At 39.3% G+C, this 26,480-nt stretch overlaps 1 protein-coding gene across 1 annotated transcript in view; it reads right to left on the bottom strand.

Annotated features, from left to right (window-relative positions):
- Positions 1–1,172: 1,172 nt before the first annotated feature.
- The window catches only part of PLCE1 (phospholipase C epsilon 1), a 702,162-nt gene continuing 676,854 nt past the window's right edge, over positions 1,173–26,480 (bottom strand). The window contains 1 exon segment of the mRNA XM_053692317.1: positions 1,173–1,292. The gene's annotated coding sequence lies outside the window, so the exon portion shown is untranslated.

The following is a 26,480-nucleotide window of genomic DNA, read 5'->3' on the forward strand; positions in this document are numbered from 1 at the left end:
CCAATGTGTTCTTGTATGGAACAAACAAATCTTGCTTACTATGGCTAGAGGGGTCATATTTTTTATCTTGTTCAGAAAACTGTCTGACTATAGCATGATTAATCTGAATTTTTTTTTGTGTATAGCAAAGGTTAAACTTTTTGAACCAAATTTAAAAAAAAAAAAACTCACTAATTAGAGAATTTTCAATACTAACCTTTTCATAAAAAAACAGGGACACTTGATATTAAAACTTAATAATGTACAACAAAATGAATAAAGGTCATAAATATCACAAGATTACCTTTATGTCAAGGACTGGAAAAAACAGTGCAACATATCTAACGAGGAAAAACTGTGCTAGACTCCAAAATGTATGGATTTAAAATGCACAGCACAGAGAAAGATAAAAAATATATAATAACATATTATTTATATATATATATTAGCTCAGAAATATTACAGGGGTGTATAACACTGAACTGCAAGCAAAGCAATTATTTGTTATAGCATCTATATATTGCTCTAAATCTGAGGCTCACCAAACAAACCGTACCATGAAAATTGGAAAGTGTTGAGTAATCCTTTCGGATATGTAGATATATGCTATATCCGTAATGTAAAGGACTTTTTTTTAATTGACACACTATTTCTCATATTAATTGTGATGATGAAATGAAAATAAAACCACAAAATTAAGTAATTTTCATTACTATTTGGTGTATATTTTTTTTATAATAAACATTTCTGCCTTTAAGAACGTTGCCGTTAAAGACAATCACATAAATTCAATGCCTTTCATTCTGGTGCAATTAAAAGTAATTTATAAGAATAATTTAAAGTAAAATAATTAATTTACAACGAAAATAACCACAGCAAAATGCCTTTCTCTGGTTTTAATACAGTATACAACCAAACAAGCCTGCTTGTTTGTTTTCTTCCTTCCTCAAGTATAATTCTGATTAGTTCCAACAACTGAGCCAGCTCAACTGCTTCTTCTCCATGACTCAATACACGTTCTTCAAGAATAACCAACGTCTTCCTCTCTCGGAGGACCAAGACACCTAGTATAACTTCTGCTATACAGACAAGGCACTGGCGGGTATCACCAGTATTCACTTTACTTTGATTTCCAGGAGCTTGTTTTCAGTCCTGTCATTTTGGTAGCTTCCAATTCTTGAGTACAAGAAAGTACCAAAGGGCAGAAGACCTCCTACAGAATGATGGATGTGCGTTCAAAACTCTGCTATACCAAGAAGGGTTTTCTTCATTTTTCTGTTTCAGTTTTAACATCCTAGCACTTACACCAGTATCTGTAAAATATAATTTTTAACAACATTAATAAAATCTTTGACTCATTTTGCATGCACATATAATATACCATGCTTTAAAAGGAAATATAAGTCAACAATAAACTTGATTCAGAAGGTAGACTACATGGCAGAAGAGTGTGTTGTAATGTTATAGAATCAACATCTAGAGGGCGCTGTAGTGTGATGTAGCTTCAGCCACTCTATGGTAAAGTAAGCTGTATAGCTAGAACCACTCGGCTAGATTTAGAGTTTTGTCGGTAAAAACCCGCGGTGCTAACGCTGCTTTTCTTTCATGTAATTAACAAGAGTCCATGAGCTAGTGACGTATGGGATATACATTCCTACCAGGAGGGGCAAAGTTTCCCAAACCTTAAAATGCCTATAAATACACCCCTCACCACACCCACAAATCAGTTTTACAAACTTTGCCTCCAAGGGAGGTGGTGAAGTAAGTTTGTGCTAGATTCTACGTTGATATGCGCTCCGCAGCAAGTTGGAGCCCGGTTTTCCTCTCAGCGTGCAGTGAATGTCAGAGGGATGTGAAGAGAGTATTGCCTATTGAATGCAGTGATCTCCTTCTACGGGATCTATTTCATAAGGTTCTCTGTTATCGGTCGTAGAGATTCATCTCTTACCTCCCTTTTCAGATCGACGATATACTCTTATATTTACCATTTCCTCTACTGATTCTCGTTTCAGTACTGGTTTGGCTTTCTACAAACATGTAGATGAGTGTCCTGGGGTAAGTAAGTCTTATTTTCTGTGACACTCTAAGCTATGGTTGGGCACTTTATTTATAAAGTTCTAAATATATGTATTCAAACATTTATTTGCCTTGACTCAGAATGTTCAACTTTCCTTATTTCCAGACAGTCAGTTTCATATTTGGGATTATGCTTTAAATTATCATATTTTTTCTTACCTCAAAAATTTGACTTTTTTTCCCTGTGGGCTGTTAGGCTCGCGGGGGCTGAAAATGCTTCATTTTATTGCGTCATTCTTGGCGCGGACTTTTTTGGCGCAAAAATTCTTTTCCGTTTCCGGCGTCATACGTGTCGCCGGAAGTTGCGTCATTTTTGACGTTATTTTGCGCCAAAAATGTCGGCGTTCCGGATGTGGCGTCATTTTTGGCGCCAAAAGCATTTAGGCGCCAAATAATGTGGGCGTCTTATTTGGCGCCAAAAAATATGGGCGTCGCTTTTGTCTCCACATTATTTCAGTCTCATTTTTCATTTGCTTCTGGTTGCTAGAAGCTTGATGTTTGGCATTTTTTTTTTTCCCATTCCTGAAACTGTCTTATAAGGAATTTGATCTATTTTGCTTTATATGTTGTTTTTTCTCTTACATATTGCAAGATGTCTCACGTTGCATCTGAGCCAGAAGATACTACAGGAAAACCACTGCCTGCTGGATCTACCAAAGCTAAGTGTATCTGCTGTAAACTTTTGGTAGCTATTCCTCCAGCTGTTGTTTGTAATAATTGTCATGACAAACTTGTTAAAGCAGATAATATTTCCTTTAGTGATGTACCATTGCCTGTTGCAGTTCCCTCAACATCTAAGGTGCAGAATGTTCCTGATAACATAAGAGATTTTGTTTCTGAATCCATAAAGAAGGCTTTGTCTGTTATTTCTCCTTCTAGTAAACGTAAAAAGTCTTTTAAATCTTCTCTCTCTACAGATGAATTTTTAAATGAACACCATCATTCTGATTCTTTGGACTCTTCTGGTTCAGAGGATTCTATCTCAGAGATTGATGCTGATAAATCTTCATATTTATTTAAGATGGAATTTATTCGCTCTTTACTTAAAGAAGTACTAATTGCTTTAGAAATAGAGGATTCTAGTCCTCTTGATACTAATTCTATACGTTTGGATAAGGTTTTTAAAGCTCCTGCGGTTATTCCAGAAGTCTTTCCTGTTCCTAATGCTATTTCTGCAGTAATTTCTAAGGAATGGGATAAATTGGGTAATTCATTTACTCCTTCTAAACGTTTTAAGCAATTATATCCTGTTCCGCCTGACAGGTTAGAATTTTGGGACAAAATCCCTAAAGTTGATGGGGCTATTTCTACCCTTGCTAAACGTACTACCATTCCTACGTCAGATGGTACCTCGTTTAAGGATCCTTTAGATAGAAAAATTGAATCTTTTCTAAGAAAAGCTTATCTATGTTCAGGTAATCTTCTTAGACCTGCTATATCATTGGCTGATGTTGCTGCAGCTTCAACTTTTTGGTTGGAAACTCTAGCGCAACAAGTAACAAATCGTGATTCTCATGATATTATTATTCTTCTCCAGCATGCTAATAATTTCATCTGTGATGCCATTTTTGATATTATTAGAGTTGATGTTAGGTTTATGTCTCTGGCTATCTTAGCCAGAAGAGCTTTATGGCTTAAGACCTGGAATGCTGATATGGCTTCTAAATCAACTCTACTTTCCATTTCTTTCCAGGGAAACAAATTATTTGGTTCTCAGTTGGATTCTATTATTTCAACTGTTACTGGTGGGAAAGGAACTTTTTTACCACAGGATAAAAAGTCTAAAGGTAAAAACAGGGCTAACAATCGTTTTCGTTCCTTTCGTTTCAACAAAGAACAAAAGCCTGATCCTTCGTCCTCAGGAGCAGTTTCAGTTTGGAAACCATCTCCAGTCTGGAATAAATCCAAGCCTGCTAGAAAGGCAAAGCCTGCTTCTAAGTTCACATGAAGGTACGGCCCTCATTCCAGTTCAGCTGGTAGGGGGCAGGTTACGTTTTTTCAAAGAAATTTGGATCAATTCTGTTCACAATCTTTGGATTCAGAACATTGTTTCAGAAGGGTACAGAATTGGTTTCAAGATGAGACCTCCTGCAAAGAGATTTTTTCTTTCCCATGTCCCAGTAAATCCAGTGAAAGCTCAAGCATTTCTGAATTGTGTTTCAGATCTAGAGTTGGCTGGAGTAATTATGCCAGTTCCAGTTCCGGAACAGGGGATGGGGTTTTATTCAAATCTCTTCATTGTACCAAAGAAGGAGAATTCCTTCAGACCAGTTCTGGATCTAAAATTATTGAATCGTTATGTAAGGATACCAACGTTCAAGATGGTAACTGTAAGGACTATATTGCCTTTTGTTCAGCAAGGGAATTATATGTCCACAATAGATTTACAGGATGCATATCTGCATATTCCGATTCATCCAGATCATTATCAGTTCCTGAGATTCTCTTTTCTAGACAAGCATTACCAATTTGTGGCTCTACCGTTTGGCCTTGCTACAGCGCCAAGAATTTTCACAAAGATTCTCGGTGCCCTTCTGTCTGTAATCAGAGAACAGGGTATTGTGGTATTTCCTTATTTGGACGATATCTTGGTACTTGCTCAGTCTTTACATTTAGCAGAGTCTCATACGAATCGACTTGTGTTGTTTCTTCAAGATCATGGTTGGAGGATCAATTTACCAAAAAGTTCTTTGATTCCTCAAACAAGGGTAACCTTTCTGGGTTTCCAGATAGATTCAGTGTCCATGACTCTGTCTTTAACAGACAAGAGACGTCTAAAATTGATTACAGCCTGTCGAAACCTTCAGTCTCAATCATTCCCTTCGGTAGCCTTATGCATGGAAATTCTAGGTCTTATGACTGCTGCATCGGACGCGATCCCCTTTGCTCGTTTTCACATGCGACCTCTTCAGCTCTGTATGCTGAACCAATGGTGCAGGGATTACACGAAGATATATCAATTAATATCTTTAAAACCGATTGTTCGGCACTCTCTAACGTGGTGGACAGATCACCTTCGTTTATTTCAGGGGGCTTCTTTTGTTCTTCCGACCTGGACTGTAATTTCAACAGATGCAAGTCTCACAGGTTGGGGAGCTGTGTGGGGATCTCTGACAGCACAAGGAGTTTGGGAATCTCAGGAGGTGAGATTACCGATCAATATCTTGGAACTCCGTGCAGTTTTCAGAGCTCTTCAGTTTTGGCCTCTTCTGAAGAGAGAATCGTTCATTTGTTTTCAGACAGACAATGTCACAACTGTGGCATACATCAATCATCAAGGAGGGACTCACAGTCCTCTGGCTATGAAAGAAGTATCTCGAATTTTGGTTTGGGCAGAATCCAGCTCCTGTCTAATCTCTGCGGTTCATATCCCAGGTGTAGACAATTGGGAAGCGGATTATCTCAGTCGCCAAACGTTGCATCCGGGCGAATGGTCTCTTCACCCAGAGGTATTTCTTCAGATTGTTCAAATGTGGGGGCTCCCAGAGATAGATCTGATGGCCTCTCATCTAAACAAGAAACTTCCCAGGTATCTGTCCAGATCCCGGGATCCTCAGGCGGAGGCAGTGGATGCATTATCACTTCCTTGGAAGTATCATCCTGCCTATATCTTTCCGCCTCTAGTTCTTCTTCCAAGAGTAATCTCCAAGATTCTGAGGGAATGCTCGTTTGTTCTGCTAATAGCTCCGGCATGGCCTCACAGGTTTTGGTATGCGGATCTTGTCCGGATGGCATCTTGCCAACCATGGACTCTTCCGTTAAGACCAGACCTTCTGTCACAAGGTCCTTTTTTCCATCCGGATCTGAAATCCTTAAATTTAAAGGTATGGAGATTGAACGCTTGATTCTTGGTCATAGAGGTTTCTCTGACTCCGTGATTAATACTATGTTACAGGCTCGTAAATCTGTATCTCGAGAGAGATATATTATAGAGTCTGGAAGACTTATATTTCTTGGTGTCTTTCTCATCATTTTTCTTGGCATTCTTTTAGAATACCGAGAATTTTACAGTTTCTTCAGGATGGTTTAGATAAGGGTTTGTCCGCAAGTTCTTTGAAAGGACAAATCTCCGCTCTTTCTGTTCTTTTTCACAGAAAGATTGCTATTCTTCCTGATATTCATTGTTTTGTACAAGCTTTGGTTCGTATAAAACCTGTCATTAAGTCAATTTCTCCTCCTTGGAGTTTGAATTTGGTTCTGGGAGCTCTTCAAGCTCCTCCGTTTGAACCTATGCATTCATTGGACATTAAATTACTTTCTTGGAAAGTTTTGTTCCTTTTGGCCATCTCTTCTGCTAGAAGAGTTTCTGAATTATCTGCTCTTTCGTGTGAGTCTCCTTTTCTGATTTTTCATCAGGATAAGGCGGTGTTGCGAACTTCTTTTGAATTTTTACCTAAAGTTGTGAATTCCAACAACATTAGTAGAGAAATTGTGGTTCCTTCATTATGTCCTAATCCTAAGAATTCTAAGGAGAAATCATTGCATTCTTTGGATGTTGTTAGAGCTTTGAAATATTATGTTGAAGCTACGAAATCTTTCCGTAAGACTTCTAGTCTATTTGTTATCTTTTCCGGTTCTAGGAAAGGCCAGAAAGCTTCTGCCATTTCTTTGGCATCTTGGTTGAAATCTTTAATTCATCTTGCCTATGTTGAGTCGGGTAAAATTCCGCCTCAGAGAATTACAGCTCATTCTACTAGGTCAGTATCTACTTCCTGGGCGTTTAGGAATGAAGCTTCGGTTGACCAGATCTGCAAAGCAGCAACTTGGTCCTCTTTGCATACTTTTACTAAATTCTACCATTTTGATGTGTTTTCTTCTTCTGAAGCAGTTTTTGGTAGAAAAGTTCTTCAGGCAGCGGTTTCAGTTTGAATCTTCTGCTTATGTTTTTTGTTAAACTTTATTTTGGGTGTGGATTATTTTCAGCAGGAATTGGCTGTCTTTATTTTATCCCTCCCTCTCTAGTGACTCTTGTGTGGAAAGATCCACATCTTGGGTAGTCATTATCCCATACGTCACTAGCTCATGGACTCTTGTTAATTACATGAAAGAAAACATAATTTATGTAAGAACTTACCTGATAAATTCATTTCTTTCATATTAACAAGAGTCCATGAGGCCCACCCTTTTTTGTGGTGGTTATGATTTTTTTGTATAAAGCACAATTATTCCAATTCCTTATTTTATATGCTTCGCACTTTTTTTCTTATCACCCCACTTCTTGGCTATTCGTTAAACTGATTTGTGGGTGTGGTGAGGGGTGTATTTATAGGCATTTTAAGGTTTGGGAAACTTTGCCCCTCCTGGTAGGAATGTATATCCCATACGTCACTAGCTCATGGACTCTTGTTAATATGAAAGAAATGAATTTATCAGGTAAGTTCTTACATAAATTATGTTTTTTTTCCAGCGCACCCTTAAGACAACGCTGGTATTTAGAGTTGTCTCAATGGCTGCGTTGGCCTCAGAAAAGGGAGCGTTGAGCATAATTTAGCTCCACTTCAACCCTCAATACCAGCGTTGCCTACGGTAGCGGTAAGCTGGAAAAACGTGCTTGGGCACGATATCCCCATAGGAAACAATGGGGCTGAGCTGGCTGGAAAAAAACCTAACACCTGCAAAAAAGCAGCGTTCAGCTCCTAACGCAGCCCCATTGTTTCCTATGGGGGAAACACTCTCTAAGTCTACACCTAACACCCTAACATGAACCCTGAGTCAAAACACCCCTAATCTTACACTTATTAACCCCTAATCTGCCGCCCCCGCTATCGCCGACACCTGCATTATATTATTAACCCCTAATCTGCCGCTCCGGACACCGCCGCAACCTACATTATAGCTATGAACCCCTAATCTACTGCCCCTAACATCACCGACACCTGTATTATATTTATTAACCCCTAATCTGCCCCCCCAACGTTGCCGCCACCTACCTACACTTATTAACCCCTAATCTGCCGACCGGACCTCGCCGCCACTATAATAAATGCATTAACCCCTAAACCGCCGCACTCCCGCCTCGCAAACACTAGTTACATTTTATTAACCCCTAATCTGCCACCCACAACGTCGCCGCTACTATAATAAAGTTATTAACCCCTAAACCTAAGTCTAACCCTAACATCCCCCTAACTTAAATATTATTTAAATTAATCTAAATAAATGTACTATAATTAAATAAATGATTCCTATTTAAAACTAAATACTTACCTATAAAATAAACCCTAATATAGCTACAATATAACTAATCGTTACATTGTAGCTATTTTAGGATTTATATTTATTTTACAGGCAACTTTGTATTTATTTTATTACCTAGTTAAAATAATTACAAAATTACCTGTAAAATAAATCCTAACCTAAGTTACAAATACACCTAACACTGCACTATCAATAAGTTAATTAAATATATTACCTACAATTATCTAAACTAAAATACAATTAAATAAACTAATCTATAATACAAAAAAAAACAACAGTAAATTACAGAAAATAATTTTTTTTACAAGATGTTTAAACTAATTACACCTAATCTAAGCCCCCTAATAAAATAAAAAAGCCCCCCAAAATAATAAAATGCCCTACCCTATTCTAAATTACAAAGTAATCAGCTCTTTTACCAGCCCTTAAAAGGGCCTTTTGCGGGGCATTGCCCCAAAGTAATCAGCTCTTTTACCTGTAAAAAAAAATACAACCCCCCTAACATTAAAACCCACCACCCACATACCCCTACTCTAACCCACCCAAACCCCCCTTAAATAAACCTAACACTAACCCCCTGAAGATCTCCCTACCTTGAGTCGTCTTCACCCAGCCGAGCCAAATTCTTCATCCAAGCGGAGCAAGAAGAGGTCCTTCATCCGGTAGAAGTCTTCATCCAAGCGGGGCAAGAAGAGGTCCTTCATCCGGTAGAAGTCTTCATCCAAGCGGGGTCTTCTATCTTCATCCATCCGGAGCGGAGCCATCTTCCATACAGTCGACGCTGATCCAATCAGCCAATCGGATTGACCTTGCATTCTATTGGCTGATCGGAACAGCCAATAGAATGCAAGGTCAATCCGATTGGCTGATTGGATCAGCCAAGCGGATTGAACTTCAATCTGATTGGCTGATTCAATCAGCCAATCAGATTTCTCTTACCTTAATTCCGATTGGCTGATAGAATCCTATCAGCCAATCGGAATTCGAGGGATGCCATCTTGGATGACGTCCCTTAAAGGAACCGTCATTCGTCGTTAGTCCGTCGGTTGAAGAGGATGGCTCCGCGTCGGCTGTATGGAAGATGGCTCCGCTCCGGATGGATGGATGAAGATAGAAGACCCCGCTTGGATGAAGACTTCTACCGGTTCAAGGACCTCTTCTTGCCCCGCTTGGATGAAGACTTCTACTGGATGAAGGACCTCTTCTTGCTCCGCTTGGATGAAGAATTCGGCTCGGCTGGGTGAAGACGACTCGAGGTAGGGAGATCTTCAGGGGGTTAGTGTTAGGTTTATTTAAGGGGGGTTTGGGTGGGTTAGAGTAGGGGGTTTTAATGTTGGTGGGGGGGGTTGTATTTTTTTTTTACAGGTAAAAGAGCTGATTACTTTGCGGCAATGCCCTGCAAAAGGCCATTTTAAGGGCTGATTACTTTGTAATTTAGAATAGGGTAGGGCATTTTATTATTTTGGGGGGCTTTTTTATTTTATTAGGGGGCTTAGATTAGGTGTAATTAGTTTAAACTTCTTGTAAAAAAATTTTATTTTCTGTAATTTTGTGTTTGTTTTTTTTGTATTATCTATTAGTTTATTTAATTGTATTTTAGTTTAGCTAATTGTAGGTAATTTATTTAATTAATTTATTGATAGTGTAGTGTTAGGTGTATTTGTAACTTAGGTTAGGATTTATTTTACAGGTAATTTTGTAATTATTTTAACTAGGTAGCTATTAAATAGTTATTAACTATTTAATAGCTATTGTACCTAGTTAAAATAAATACAATACGCAATTGACGTAAGGGGATCTGCTGTAGCCTCGAGTGGCGGAAAGAAAGTGAGCGGTAGACCCTTTTCTGCCTGACTAAATACTAGCGGCCAGTAAAAAGCAGCGTTAGGACCCCTTAACGCTGCTTTTGACGGCTAACGCCAAACTCTAAATCAAGCCGACTGTTTATTAAAGAACACAAAACTAAAAGGGCATCTATCCTTGAATAGGAGGTATCCAAACTATATGTGATTAGTTAAGTGAAGGCAGAGTTGTGGGTGTTTTTGCAGTCACTGTTGCAACCTTCCTCTACAGGTTCCTTGTCTCTGTTGCTACACTCACTGCTGCCATATAGTGATCAAGGCATTTACACTGCAGTATGCTCCTTAATGGAAAGGGCCATGTTTAAACCAAGAAGACCAAGAGGTTGATTTGATAACAAAAATAAAGTTCAATTTATATAAATATATATACTATATAATAAAAGACAAGAGTTTGTCTGAAGCCGTCATGCGCAGTTCAGACAAACTCTTGCCGCGAGGACCCGGCAGCAGCGTGAGGACCCGGCAGCTCAGCTGAAACACAGAGGCGCGCAAGGACCCAGCAGCTCAGCTGAAACACAGAGGCGCGCGAGGACCCGGCAGCTCAGCTGAAACACAGAGGCGCGCGAGGACCCGGCAGCTCAGCTGAAAGAGAGAGAGAGAGAGAGAGAGAGAGAGAGAGAGAATCACAACACGGCCCGTGTCAACGGGCTTTAGGACTAGTATATATATATATAATCTCAAAATCATTAATAACTCCCTCTATACAACAAATACCTGGGTGCTAGCCTATATATTATAATACATATGCATAGAAAGCACTCACAGGCTTAACTTTAAAAAGTAAAGACAAAATGTATTTAACGTAGTACAATATATTGATTTTTGTTGTTGCAACCTATAGTTCAGAACAGTAGAGCATTTTTGAGACACCACAAATTTTTTAAGAAATAAAAAAAAAAAAATGTAGGCATTAAGGAAGGCGATATTTTGATCAAACTTGATGTGAACAATCTGTATACGTTCATTCGCCATTAGGAAGGTCTTAGAGCAGTTGAATGGTTTGCTTCTCATTCTGAGAATTACACAGGTCCACCAATTTTTACTACAATTGGTTGAACTTTGTCTCACTAAAAATTTGAAGACACTTTTTATTGCAAAAATCAGAACAGTGATGGGGTCTAACTTGGCCCTATACCGTACTAATTCATTTATGGATACATTTTGAAGATAAGTTTGTTTGTACACAACAACATGAATCCATTCTTTTTTTTTTCTTCCTTTTCTTTCCTGGCATGGAGAGTCCACAAATCCATTCAATTACTAGTGGGAATTCAACTCCTGGCCACCAGGGGGAAGCAAAGAACACTCCAACAGTTGTTAAGTATCTCTCCCACTTCCCATAACTCAGCCAAAGAAACATGGAAAGAGAAGATGACACAAGGGCATAGAGGTGCCTGAGGATTAAAAATGCTGTCCTAAAAATTAAGGGCGGGTCGTGGACTCTCCATGCCAGGAAAGAAAAGAATTTATCAGGTAAGCATAAATTTTGTTTTCTTTCTAATGGCATGGAGAGTCCACAAATCCATTCAATTACTAGTGGGAACCAATACCCAAGCTAGATGACACAGAATGGAAGGAAGGGAGAACAAGACAGGCGAACATAAACAGAAGGCACCACCGCTTGAATAAACTTTCCCCAAAAAAGAAGCCTCAGCTGAGGCAGAAAACATTGATTTTGAAAAATCATGAAAAGTAAGCAACGTGGCCCAAGGGCCAAAGTGCAGGCTAGATCCATAGAAGCCACATTTTTGAGGCCCAGGAAGAAGAAGAAGGGACAGCCATAGTGGGAAGAGCCTGGCTATTGTCCAGCTGTCTCATAAAACAACCAAGAACACTTCTCAACCAGAAAGAAAGAGAAAAGGAAGAGGTCTTCTGGCCCTTACTCCAACCAGAGAAAAACACTAAAGAAAGAATCTCTAGATGCCTGCAAATAGAATTTCAGAAAACGCACAACATCCAAGTTATGCAACAGACGTTCCTTCTGAGAAGAAGGACTAGGACAGAACCAAGGAATAACAATTACCTAATTTATACCGTGGTCCGACACTACCTAAGGAAGAAATCCCAACTTAGTATGAAGGACCACCCTATCCGCATACAAGACCAGGTAAAGGGTAGCACACTACAGAGCCGGAAGCTCATAAACTCTGCGATAACAGCTTAATAACAACAGACAGCATAGGCTCAAACGGAGTCAAAGCAAAACCCTACAAACAAGAGTAAAAACTCAGTGGAGGAGTAACTGGATTAAACACAGGCCTGATTCTGACAAAGGTCTGAACCAAGGATAGAACATCAGGCAAGACCGCCAGACGTTAAGGTGAAGGAATCAAAGGGGCAGAGAACTGACCCTTCAGAGAAACTGATTGACAAGCCCTTTTCCAGGTACTCCTGAAGAAAAGACAGAATACGGGGTTCCCTCACCAGACTGCAAGGGAAAAACCCTAGATACGCTCCAAAAAGACGATCTACACCACACCGAATAGTCTTGCGAGAAATCGGCTAACAAGCCTTAAGCATAGATTGAACAACCCCTTCAGAAAAACCTCCGCTAAACAAGACTAGGGGTTCAATCTCCAAACAGCTAGCATCAGAGAAACCAGATTTGTAAGAAGGAAAGGACCCTGAGTAGAAGGTCCCTCCTCAGAGAAAAACTTCGTAAAAGGAAGGAACAACATCCTTAGGTCCCCAAACCAGATTCTGGGAGACTAAGCTGGGGCGAATAGAATCACTGACGCTAGCTCCCGCATGACACAAGTTATCACTGAAGGAGGTAGGATAAATGGAGGGAACAGTAAAAAGAGACGGAAATCCCAATACAAATACCAGAGTGACAACCAGAGCTGCTTGCGGATCTCTAGACCCAGACTCCTATATTGGAAGTCTGGGGTATATCTGAGATGCCGTCAGATCCAACTCTGGAACTTCCCACCTGAGGGAGTTCACCGAGAGAACCGATAGAGGACCCACACCCCCTAAATGAAAAGACTGTCTGCTCAGACAATCCACTTCCCAGTAGACAACCGCTGGGAGAAGACAGAAAGGAGACAATTGAGAGACATGCCTACTGAAGAATGGAAGACACCCTCTTCAAAGCTAGGGTGATCCAGAACCTCTCTGAAGGAAGTTGTACGACACTGAAAAAGTTGTCCGATAGATTTGCTGCAGCTGTTTTCAAACTTCAGCCAAGCTAACCATCAGACTACTACAGTTGGCTATCTGATAAACCGACCAACTCGTTAAGATCAAGGATCAGTGCATTGAGGGTGCTCCTAACCCCGAAAAAATTATCGGGAGTGAAAATTCCCTGAGCTCTTAGGGAACTCCAAACTGCTCCCAAGCCCGAAAGGCTGGCATCCGTGGGCACAATATCCCAAGATGAACTACATGAAGAAAGTGCCCTGGGACAGATTGTACTGAGAGCCACCAGGACAGATAAGCTCTTGCCCTGGAATCTAAGACTATCCTCTTGGACTCCGATTCCTTATCTGAGCAAAATATAAATGTAGAAGTCTCAGATGGAAACGAGCAAACGGAAAAATGTCCATGGAAGCTACCATGAGACCAATTACGTCCATACACATTGCCACTGAATGGCTGATAGAGGACTGAAGAAAAGGACAGGTAACAAGAAGAATGAATATTCTGACCTTAGTAAGAAATTCTTCATGGAGATCGAGTCCATGATTGTCCCCCCCAAAAACATAGAAATACCCTGGAATTTGACACCAAGGAACACTTTAACAGATTTGTCTTCCACTCGTTAGAATGGAGAAACGACAACGGAGAATCTGTATGGGAACCTACTAAAAAATAGAGAAAGCGCCTGAACCTAGACATAGTCCAGGTATGGAGCCACCGCAACTCATTGAAATCTAGCCACCGCCAGATGTGCCCCCAGAACCTTTCATAAAGACTCAAGAGACAGAGGGTGGGCCGAAAGGCAGAGCTACATATTGGAAGAGTTTGTCCAAAAAAGCAAACCTAGAAAAATTCTTAGTGTACCATGAGTACAAGTTGACATAAATCTCGAAAGAGAAATGCTAACTACTGAAAGGACAATATGCAAACGTCCTGTGCACAACCCCAAATTGTATGGAAAATGTCAAGTCCTATCTAATAGATAAGAAGAAAAGAACCCAGAAATTACTAAGATCACTGAACACAGATGATCTAGGGCCATACAAGATGTCACAGGCATAAGCTAAAAAAACTCCTCAACCAGGGAAGCTAAAATTAACTTTGTAGAACTCTGAGGCGAACAATAGCCACATATGTAGCCAAATAGCAGGTTCTAAGACTGCTATAGAAAGTTCTGAAAGAACCAAGGAAAAACCCAGCTCTGAGAGAACTCTTCCCAGGAACTATACACACATATGTCATATATATATATATACACACACACACACACAGAGAGAGAGAGAAGCACACTCACAGGAACGAACAACTGGCTCAATGCTATTGTTAGCCTGTTCTATGGCGATTTACCACCTGGGTGCAGCTTCTTTTAGCCCAGTAATGCATTTCACAGAGAAGAACTTTCCTGTAGTATATCAGTCTGATCCTGCCTATAACGGTCAGTCCAGCGCCAAAATACCAGGCAATTCCTCTCTGAACAAGAAACACAGCAACGCCAGACGATTGTTTCAGCCTTCATTGGGCCTTGTCAGTGAGGTGTAGCCATATTCCTCTAAGCACACTAAGCAAGGAGTCCACGTCTGGTTTCCCCTTTTTCCCATAGGGAGACTAAATACACACAGAGAGAAGCACACTCACAGGAACTAACAACTGGCTCAATACTATTGTTAACCTGTTCTATGGCGATTTACCACCTGGGTGCAGCTTCTTTTAGCCCAGTAATGCTTTTCACAGAGAAGAACTTTCCTTCATTGGGCCTCGTCAGTGAGGTGTAGCCATATTCCTCTAAGCACACTGCGCAAGGAGTCCCCTTTTTCCCATAAGGAGACTAAATACACACAGAGAGAAGCACAGGGTTATATACATATAACCCTGGACAAAACATGAAATCATAGACAATACAGAATCACTTTATATAGAAGAGATTATAAACATGTGTCCAATAGACAAAGAAAGCAACATAAAAATATAAATGTCAGGTCTCTATCACAGCGCAGTCATAACCCAGTCTAAGGCGGGGAAAAAAGTTTACCCCATCGCAGCTGGAAAAAAGGGTGACAAATTAAGTCTTGGATAGCAACAGCTCCTTAGAGTAGGAGTAGTAAGATTTCTACCTTATCCTAAATCAAAAGCCGTAATCAACCCCTGACTGCAAGGGATTATTAAAATACCGGCATCCCCCATATGAGGGATCGAATACACACTGTGCTTTTAGACACTTAAATGCCCGTAAAGACGGATCGTGCAGGTAAAGGAAGTGTGAAGTAACTAAAACACACTACATAAAGCCTGGGCCAGGACATCTACTTTGACCCTTCATATAGGCATAAGGAGTGGCACAATCCCTGAAAATAGCTGGGTAAACCAGTAAACTGCTACGCCGCAACATATCTCAATTAGAAGATATATATTTACTATATGAACCCTTAATGAGGGTAGTAGGTCCCACCAGGTCCCTGATTACCTCAGTCCTTCCTCTATGTACTTGTGAGAAAATATATGAAAGGACTTACCCTCCAGGGTCTTCTACTTTGGAGCCGTCACAGTAGCTCCAGGTCTGTTAGCCTCGTTCGACCACTGACAGGGACCTGAAGATACAAGAAAACCAGAGTAACCAACCCTGTTTCTTTATTTAGGGGTTAGCATGACTTGTTGGAGTTAAAGTAAGGACTACCTCACCGACCTCCAACTGCTAAAAGCCACCATTACTCTTTCTAAAGCATTGCCCCAATCCTTGCTTGCAGGCCAAAGTACCAGATTAAAGAGTTGATTTTCTTCAGACACCATCTTCACACACCCCCTACGATGTACGAAGCAAAGAATGACTGGGAGTTATGGGAAGTGGGAGTGATTCTTAACAACTCTGTTGGGGTATTTTTTTCTTCCCCCTGGTGGCCAGGAGTTGAATTCCCACTAGTAATTGAATGGAAATGTGGACTCTCCATGCCATTGAAAAGAAAGAATAGTAACTACTTACTTTGTTACTGCATTTCACCCTGTTCCTGCAGCTCTTTTTAAATCAGTTTTCCTGTTTTAATAGCTTAAAGGTGCCAGAAACTGAAACTCCGCCTCTACATACTGGGCGCCACCATCTTTGAGCTCAGGTATTCTCACAGCCTGTGACAGCAATAGTGCACACTCACAGATCAGTTATATATTGCCCATTTTTACAGGTGTATAATTTGCTTGGGGTTAGTGTGCATGATACATCATGTGAGCTTTACATTTTTGCATTTTTTATAGTTTAACATTTACACCAAATACAGTATATTTTAAAAAGCACTCAACAATAATATTAATGCAAAAATGTACAGCTCCAGCTTTGTGTCATGTACCCTAACCTGAAGGACATTATACAGTTTTTAGAAAGTTGGCAACCTCATTGATGTGTAAATGCATACAGCTTCTATCACAGTATGTAACAATACCTGTGCTCGAAGATGGAGCTTTACTATTAGACAACATTTTAGGGGTTAAAATAGGAACACAGCTTTAAAGAGAGCTGCAGCAACAGGAGGGAAAGCAATACCATAGTAGTTGTTCTCAGCAGTTTAATGTCCCTTTAAGAGAACTGGCTGATAAATATTTTGCTAGACTGTGCTAAGGAAATTCAAGTATTATATGAATTCTTAGCAAACCAGGATAAAAACGTTTATTGTAACAGGCTTTTTGTGGCCTGAATTAAGGTAACAATAACTCTTTCAGAAAACCCTCTTTATGACATGACTAGATATTCAATTGCCAGCCTGTCAAACGCAGAGTCTTCAGGTCTTGATGAAAGAAAGGTCCTTGAGAGAGAAGATCTTTGCTGAGAGGAAGATGCCATGGCGACATGAGAACATTTGGATCAGGTCTGCATACCACATCCTACTAGGCCATACTCGAGCAATCAAAATTGCTGATCCAGTTTGATCTTGGCTTTCATCCTTTATAGCAACAAAAAACAGAGAGCTCCGCCTGAGGGTCTCGAGACCTAGCACAATAGCAAGGAACTTTGTGGTTCAGACGTGAAGCCATGAGGTCCATCTTTGGTAGAACCCACTGTCTCACTATCTGGTTGAATACCTCCTGGTTTAGAGACCTTTCTCCAGGGTGAAAACATTGGCAGCTGAGGAAGTCTACCAACCAACTTTTCACTCAAGGAATGTGAATGGTTGAGCTCAGACAATAGTAACATTTTGCCAAGAATAGAATGTGGGGCACTTCTGTCACTGCTAAGGAGCTGAAAATTTCTCCCTGGTGATTTATGTATGCATATGCAGTAATATTGTCAGACACATAGGAATCATAGGAAGGGTTTCTGCCTAAAGTTGGCACAACTCTGGAGATTGCATGGAGTTTCAGAATGGTCTCCTGAGGAGGCAAATTTATCAGTAAACAAACTCTTTGCACTTTTAGGGACCCCCAAGCCACTCCAAACCCATTTTAACTGGCATATGTGGTATTCACAGTCCAAAGTGGGTCAAAGAAAGAATGCTCCTTTAATTAGGGATTAGTGAGTATGCCACCATGTTGAAGACTGTCTGGTCTTGGGATCTAAAGAAATCTTTTGAGATATCAGTCTCCATTACACTGTTGGAGCACTGCTAGTTGAAGAGTTTGAAGACGAAACATGGCAAACGGTATTGCTTCTGAGGCAGCTACCATCAGACCCACCACTTCCATACATTGAGCAACAGAAAAAGGTAAAATGAACTGAAGAAGAGAGCAGGCCCTCTGTTGTTTGAGTCTGCGTTGTTCCTTTAGAGACAGGTGCATTGACACTGAAGCAATGATGGATCCCAGAAAAGAAAACACAAGTTGAGGTATTAAAAAAACTCTTTTGTAGATTCATTCTCCAATCATGACTGAGCAGCAGTTGCAGAACAGCCTGAGTGTGAGTCACTGTAAGTTTATGAGGAGGAGCCTATACCAGGATATAGGTAAGGAGCTACAAATATTCCCTGAGCTTGCACCACGTATAGATGGTTTGGGGGCTTTGATTGAAAGTTTATCTGACACCCTTGAGAAATGATGTTCCAACGATCCTGAACACATCTGTTTTTCAAGCCTCTGGAAAAAGATTCAATCTACCCCATGCAGATTTGGAGCCTGGGCATACACCTCTTTAAATGTTTGTTTTAAGATCAGAAAGGATTAAACTTCCAGAAGTGTTTGAGAGATCTCTGGGTAGAGGAAGAAGATTCTCTTTGACTTTTGGACTAACAAAAAAAAGCACAAAAACTGCGTTTGCCCTTGGATTTCTTGTCTTGATGAAGGAAAGCTCCTTTGCCTCCAGTGACTGTGGCAATAATTGCATCTAGTCTTGGGTCAAACAAAATTGTTCCCATCAACACTTATTTAAACTGCTACATAACAGCAGTCTTTATACCTTGATAGGTTTAAGTAATCCTGGATCTCCTCCAAGGATGCTTCATTAGAAATTAGTTTTGGCAAGGTTGTTACACGAGATCACCGTAGATGCCACTAAACAAGTTACACTAACAACTGGTTCAAACATGCTAAATAAAAAAGGACCTTTTGTGAATGCCTTCCAATTTTCTGTGCATGGGACTCTTAAAGAGGGTACTGTCCTCCAAAGGAAAGGTAGTCCGTCTAGCAAGAGTGGAAATTGCCCCATCCACATTGTTTCCCAAATCTCAAATTTAGCAGAAGGGAGGTGAAATATGGCTTTGAATTTTGAAGACAGAACAAAAAAAAAAACCACATGGACTATTCCATTCTTTACAAATTATATCAGAACATATGTCGTAAACAGGAAAGGAGGAGCTGTCTTAAAGAATTTATTAATTATTTTAAAAGACTATACAAAGCAGGAAGATCATCCACCTCCAAATAAATTAAAACTTCCAGCAAAGAGCATGAATATGTTCCTGCTTAAATGAAAGGAAATAGGTTCTGCTACTGTTTCAAGGAGAGTGTCCTGAGTTTCTGATAATCCGTCCTCAGAAGAGGATTTGTCAGATTCCGTGTGAGTGAGGGGAAATAAAGAGTGTTGACTTTATGTGAAATCCCAGAAGAGCTAAAAATCTGCTCCATGCATGGGTTTGCGCTTGGCAGCTGGAGACATAAAAGTCACCAATTCAGAAATAATTGAGTGAATATGCTCCCTAAAATCAGAGACAGTTCAGCGGAAACTCCTGGTGTATGAGTTTTAGACCCCTCTAAATTCTGGAAATAAGACAATTCTGGAGTGCTCTGACTAGAATTAGCCATGGCCCCTGCACAAGAAGTGCATTACTGAGCACCAAATTATCTTTACAGAGTAAATGGGTTGGGTGGGGTTGTAGTGGTCAATAGATTCCCCTCACAAAGGTTTAGTTGATGGTCCAGAGCCTGAGCTGCACCCATTTGCTCCATTTTAGAATACAGTAAAAAAAATGATGGAATATCAGAAAATAGCAAACACAGAATAAACAGTAAATGGACACAGAAATTGAAGTACAATTTATAGCTGAGTCCCTTGATAGGAAATACATTGCGGTAAACTGTACAATTTTTCAGCCTCTAATACATTTAATAATATATGAAGGAGATAAAGTAGCCCTTGGGCATCACCTCCACTGACTCTGGAATACTTCTCCCGACAGATGAAAATGGCTACCGCATCTCAGGAACGATGATAAAGAAGCTGGAAAGCACACTAAAAGCTGTCAAAATGTTAACCCCCATCGCTATTCAAGTGCGCCAACACTGCAATAACTCTGATAGGCTGCTGCAATAACTCGGATAGCACAGTAGAGTATTAAACCTAGGAAGCACTAAAGTAACATTTCCCATCAAAATTACATAAAATTCAAAAGTGCCTAGAAGTTTCCACATCATCGCCTAGCTGAAAACTCCAGTCTCCCCCTCTGTCCTCTTTGTAGGCTCTCTGAGGAGGAGATAGGGTCTCAAGTAGGTTAAGAATATACCTTTCTATAGCTTGCAGATCAGCACTTCAGAGTTTACTTCAGTCCATCTTGGAGGCAAAAAATTGACTGGGAGATTGGGAAGGATTAACGCTCTGGTATGTAGGGGTGTTTTTGCCTCATCCTAGTGGAGTAGAGTGTAAACTAATGATGACCTTATGAACGCTCACCATCTTATGAAAGAAAACAAAACACTGTTATACATTTTAAAATTCTTTCATATCCATTGAAAGTGAATGTAAACTTTACTTAATTAAAGGCCAGTATCAAATAATATGCATAAAAAAGGGGCAGTTTAATTCATTTAAATTTACAAAGATGCAAATTTTTTAAAATACTTACCTTTGCGCTATGGTAAACATAATGCAGATCTTCCGCCCGCTGCTCCTGCTTTCTTTAGCAGAACAATGACGAATCCGGCTCGTGGGGCAACGCAACGATTGGAGAAAGCTGGATTCGTCATCTATATGCTAATGAAAGCAGCAGATGCGGGGGGAGGATCAGCATTATGTTTACCATAACGCAAAGGTAAGTATTTTTAAAAATAAGCATCTTTGTAAACTTTAATAAATTAAAGTGCCCCTATTTTTTATGAGTATTATTTGATACTGGCCTTTAAATCATTCTTGTTGTCAGCTCATTCCTAGTGATTCATAGCCTCCTCTTAAATATCCAAGAATGAAGCCAAAGGTCAAGAATTATTTGATGTTGTACAGATAAGCCTGTGTTGCTACTTTAAACTACCAGCTAAGTATCTTTGTGTGTATATATGTATATATATATATATATATATATATATATATATATATATATATATATATATATACACACACACATACACACATACATATATACTGACCTAAAAAAAATTTGCAATTTGTGTAAACTTTCATGGTTCAAACAGAGCATTCAATTTTAAGAGGCATTTTTTCGAATTGCTCCTATTATCAATTTTACTTCATTCTCTTGGTATCCTTTGTTTAAAAGCATATCTACTGTAAGTAGGCTTGCTGGCTACAAACATGCTTCTTGTCATTGGCCCACCAGGTGAGTTCAGCTAGGTCCCAGTACTAGTGCTTTGCTGCTCTGGAGTTTACTTTTCATTGTTTAAAGGGACACTAAACCCACATTTTTCTTTCATTATTCAGATAAAGCAGCACTTTTAAGCAACTTTCTAATTTATTCTTATTATAATTTTTTCTTTGTTCTCTTGCTATCTTTATTTGAAAAGGCAGAAAAGTAAGGTTAGAGGCCGGCCCCTTTTTGGTTCAGAACCTGAGTAACGCTTGCTGATTGGTGGCTAAATTTAGACACCAATCAGAAATCTCTACCCAGGTTCTGAACCAAAAGTGGTCCGGCTCCTATGCTTATATTCCTGCTTTTTCAAATAAAGATACCAAGAGAATGAAGAAAAATTGAAAGTAGTAAATTAGAAAGTTGTTAAAATTGCATGCATGCTCTATCTGAATCATGGGAAAAAAAAATTATATTTAGTATCCCTTTAAGCATATATTAATATGCACACAATAGTGCAATAATAAAATACTATAACACCTTATAGAATTTTATTTTTGCATAGTTCTTAAGAGTGTAACAACATTTGATCTCAGGAAGTGGGTGAGGAAGGCTTATTCACTAGCAATAAATATTAGCTTCATGTGCTGTCGCCCTAAATGTGAATAAACTGATTTTGCTTAATTTTTTCCTGATTACACATTACTTAAATTGATGCCTGTACATGCCATGTATTAGATCATTTGGCATGTTGCGTCATGTTGACGATGTATCGTTTTAGGCAGATTTGAATATTTATGTACACAAATGCAAATAACCTATGATATCCAACTGGATGTTTTCACCTATGAATTTTGTAACAGATTCTATCTACACATGTTGATATGCACTGTCATGTGTTTAATTATTTTTAACCCTTTTTTACATTACTACTTTCACAAGAGTTTCTGATATAATTTATCATTTTTTTTTCAAAAAAGCTCATTTCTTGCCCATGAATGTAACAAACATGGTTACATAGCCTTTTTTAAAATATTTGTGTATTCTGTAAAAGGGGTAAAATAATTATATAACATTTTCTTCAAATTATTCTTATGGGAAAAATATAATTATCAATGTTTTTTCAGCAATTTGATATTAATACAGTTAGATGATTAAACAAACATCCAATCCTCTCGTTTGTAATTTACCATGAGAAAGGTCAGATAAAAAAACACAGGTTAAAATCAGATGAGAAAAATTCTGCATGCAAACACAAGTCTATCATGCATTAACAACTCTTCATTTTCAAAGAAGTCATTTCGTCCAATATCCAGACCACTCATAATCAGATATCACATGCTGGAAGGTGCAAACACTTGATTTAGGAAATATGTGTTTTGTTGATTTGTCTTCTTTAAGTTAAATATAAAATGTGACCACATATTACTATAGTAAATAGTATGTTTTAAAACGACAAGCCAAATAATGTAGCAGAGTAAAAACAATGAATCAGTTTTTTTATGCAACATATGCTAGTCCTCTTGAACCCCTATGTGGATAGTTAGACATATTATATATATATATATATATATATATATATATATAGAGATAGATAGAGATAGATAGATAGATAGACAGACAGATAGATATAGATGGACAGACAGATAGATATAGATGGACAGACAGACGGCCAGATGCACAGACAGATAGACGGACGGATAGATAGATAGATATGAGCACAGGGGTTTGAGACGACTATTATATCTTGTATAAAGAAAGATTTAACAATATGTATACAGGGCTAGAAATTGCAGTGGGAAAGTAAACATTTGACTTTTTCCTATCTTTAACATTGAGTGGATTAGTAACTTTTTCCCCTAGTAAATGTGCTCCTCTGACTAGTAAACTACAACTCATTTGTTGACAAAATATATAGTACGCCTCAAAGAAGTATACAAATAATTTCCACTATTTAAAGTAAAAAATATATTTGTTAATACAAAGTGCTTCATGTTCTAAGCAGTGTAAGCTACTTCTTACAGATTGAAATCAACCCGAACGCGCTCGCTCAGGGTGATTGTCAGGCCGTTCTCTCGTGCAATTGGTCGCACAAGACAAGGGGGGCCATTACACACTCAAGTGAGTGTGTAATGGTACATAGGGGCAGCGGACATACAGGGTCTGCTCCCCATCTATTGCGAAGTCGTGAAGGCAGGTTCTTTTTATGTGCACACTCCTTAGTACATGGGGCCCACACCGCCCACCATTTACCTTAATTACAGCTTTAAAAGAATAGTGTACTGTACTTGTTTTCCCTTTAATGTGTTCTAGTGATCAGTTGCACCTGCTGGAGTGTATTAAATAGTTTACAATTAGCTCCTTTACCTTTATTTTGTCATCATTTGAAATAGCCGCTTTTGTCTGTTTTATCCCCAACCCCCCGGTGTCAGTGCTGGGCAGGATGTGGATGGAGCTCTGGTCACCTGCTGAAGAGGTTCTGCTGAGACTGGGTGCTGATGGCTATAATCTAATAATTATCTATTTGACCTTCCCATACCCAAGAACTCTACACAAATAAAAAGCGATTCACAGGGCTACTGCTACAAAAGTAAAGAAACATTTTTGAGACAATTTTAAGAGGACATAGCAAGCAGCCATAGATTCAGAGCTCTTGCTATTCCCTGGGCGGATAACCATGGAGATACGGATGCGGAGGTGAGCAACACAGCTGTCCCTGCTGACACGCACCAACCGGGAGATCTGGTAAAAGGATTGGGACTCTGGGTCTTTATAAAGAGAGATCGGACTGTGTTGTCCACCCACTGATGTGCTTTTTATATACCTCATAAGCTTGAGGTTAAAGAGTGTAAGTGTGCTTTTACTATGTGCAATTAAAAAGTGTTTTTATGCTACTCTTACATCAGTCCCTTGCGCTCCTGTCTCCTTTTCTCTTTTTTTATCCCCACCTATACTGACAATCTAGTACATAAGTACTGGTTTGTTTACCTAGCTTTTCTACAAACTCCAGCAGAGGAAATTGCATTCCCAGTATGGGGGGGGGGGGGGATAGTTACTAAAAATGTTAATTTTTGACTGCTATCTTAGACAAGACAGGGAAGTCTTTGGGGCCGATTTACTATGCCCCGAATGGGGCCAACTCGTCATGTTTCCACGCGAGCCTTTAGGCTCGCTGAAAACAGGAGTTAAGAAGCAGCGATTTTAGGACCGTTGCTCCTTAACTGGATATGCCGATTTTGAGAGACGTACAGCAATCAACCCGATCGAATACGATCTGGTTAATTAACACCCCTTTAGTGGCCGATTGGCCGCAAAACTGCAGGGTGGGGCATCGCACGAGCAGTTCACTAGAACTGCTTGTGCAATGCTGAATGCTGACAGTGTATGCTGTCCGCATTCAGCGATGTATGGTTGAACTGATACGCTGCAGTGTATCATGTCCGCCAGACATTAATGAATCGGCCCCATAGTGTTTAAACAGAGTGCTAAAATAATTTGATCTGTTCTCCCTGCAATCACAGCCCATTTTAAAGGATTGTGGTTTAAAAGAGCCAACTCCCAAACCCCCCCCCAGCTATTTCATATGGTAAAATAAATCAAAATCAGCCATTTCTCATACATTTTATACTCTGTAACAGGTATAAAAAGTAATCGGAAACGCATTAAGAGGAAACCAATTTTACGATACACTGTCCCTTGCCTGGCATTGATTCTACAAGTTTGGGCAGACTTTTACAATCCACATATTTAAGTATTCCTGCAGGACAGAAAAATGCCAGTGATGCCTTTTCAAATGTTCCCAAAGCTGTTTAATGGGTTTGAGCTTCGGTGATTGTGGAAGTAAAGCCATAAAAATTAGCACTTCAAGTATGCCGAAATAGCTTTTAAGTATAATTAAGATTCTTGCCATGCTGGAAATGTAATAATTTTCCACACAACTGTACGTCTCTGCATACCACTGCAGAATAGTGGTGCTTCTTATTGGTCAAAATGTAATTGATATTGCGCACGTTACAGACTCTAAAGCATCGCCACACCTGAATGATTCCTGCACCTCATTTAATTGTAGTGACATGGTTTGTCACTTGGGGAATACTGTGGTAGTCATGCCTATTAAGTGTGCCTTCTATCAAAATTTCCAATTGTGTCACAAGCAAATAATCCCTCGTTGTGAGACCTACACATAAAGACATCATCTGTCCCACCTTTTCAGGTCTCAAAAAGAAATAATGGATGCAACCAAAAATCGCAAATTTGGACTCAGCAGACTAAAGGATACTAGTGTGATGTACGCTGGATGTGTTATTTAGCCCAGCCCAAACAAGTCTCTTTTTCTTATTTGTCACGTTCTGTGTTTTGTTTTGTTTTTGTCCAGAGATTTTACCATGAAGGACATATTCACACAGTCTCCTTTGAAAAATGAATGCCGAGATCTGTCAGCTGCTTGAACTGGACAGGGATGAAAGTATTTGGTCTCTGAAATGTGATTTCCGTGGCTGGTGAGTCTAATAAATGGATCCTGTACAGTAGAGGTCATCCTTGGTCTGCCTTTCCTGTGGCGATCCTCATGTGAGCCTGGATTCATCTCAGCACTTAATGCTTTTGCCTCTTCACTAGAGTAAAATCTCTTGACATTTTCTGGATTAACTGGTCTTTAGTTCTTAAAATGACGATGGATAGTTGTTTCTGAAGCTGTTTTTTGTCATAATATTAACTACTACAACCAGAATAAGATGGTTTTCTACTCAATAACGCTATAATTGTCACAACACAACTAATTTGCATTTGGTGGTTTAATGAAATTATCCAAATTAATCTTTGTAGTTCAACATAATGCACCTCTAAATGTAACTGAAGTTCTAAAAACAAGATATTTGTTGGTGGTGTATTAAAAAAAAAAAAAACAACAACATTAAAGGGACATGAAACCCAATTGTTTTCTTTTGTGATTCGGACAGAGCATACCATTTTTAAATAGGTTTCCAATTTACTTCTATTATCAAACTTGCTTTATTCTCATGTTATTCTTTGTTGAAGCAATATCTAGATAGGTAGCAAGCACATATCTGGTGCACTACATGACAGGAAATAGTGCTACCATCTAGTGCTCTTGCTAATGTATAACTTTCTGGCAAAACTGCTCTCATATAGTGCTGCAGACTCGTGCACTCTCCTGAGCTAATTTTCTTGTTTTTTTAACAAAAGATACCAAGAAAACAATGAAAATTTCATAATAGAAGTACATTGGAAAGTTGTTTATAATTGTGTGCTCTATCTGAATCTTGAAAGAAAAAATTGGAGC

This window comes from Bombina bombina, chromosome 9 (genome assembly GCF_027579735.1).
Source record: "Bombina bombina isolate aBomBom1 chromosome 9, aBomBom1.pri, whole genome shotgun sequence".
NCBI lineage: Eukaryota > Metazoa > Chordata > Amphibia > Anura > Bombinatoridae > Bombina > Bombina bombina.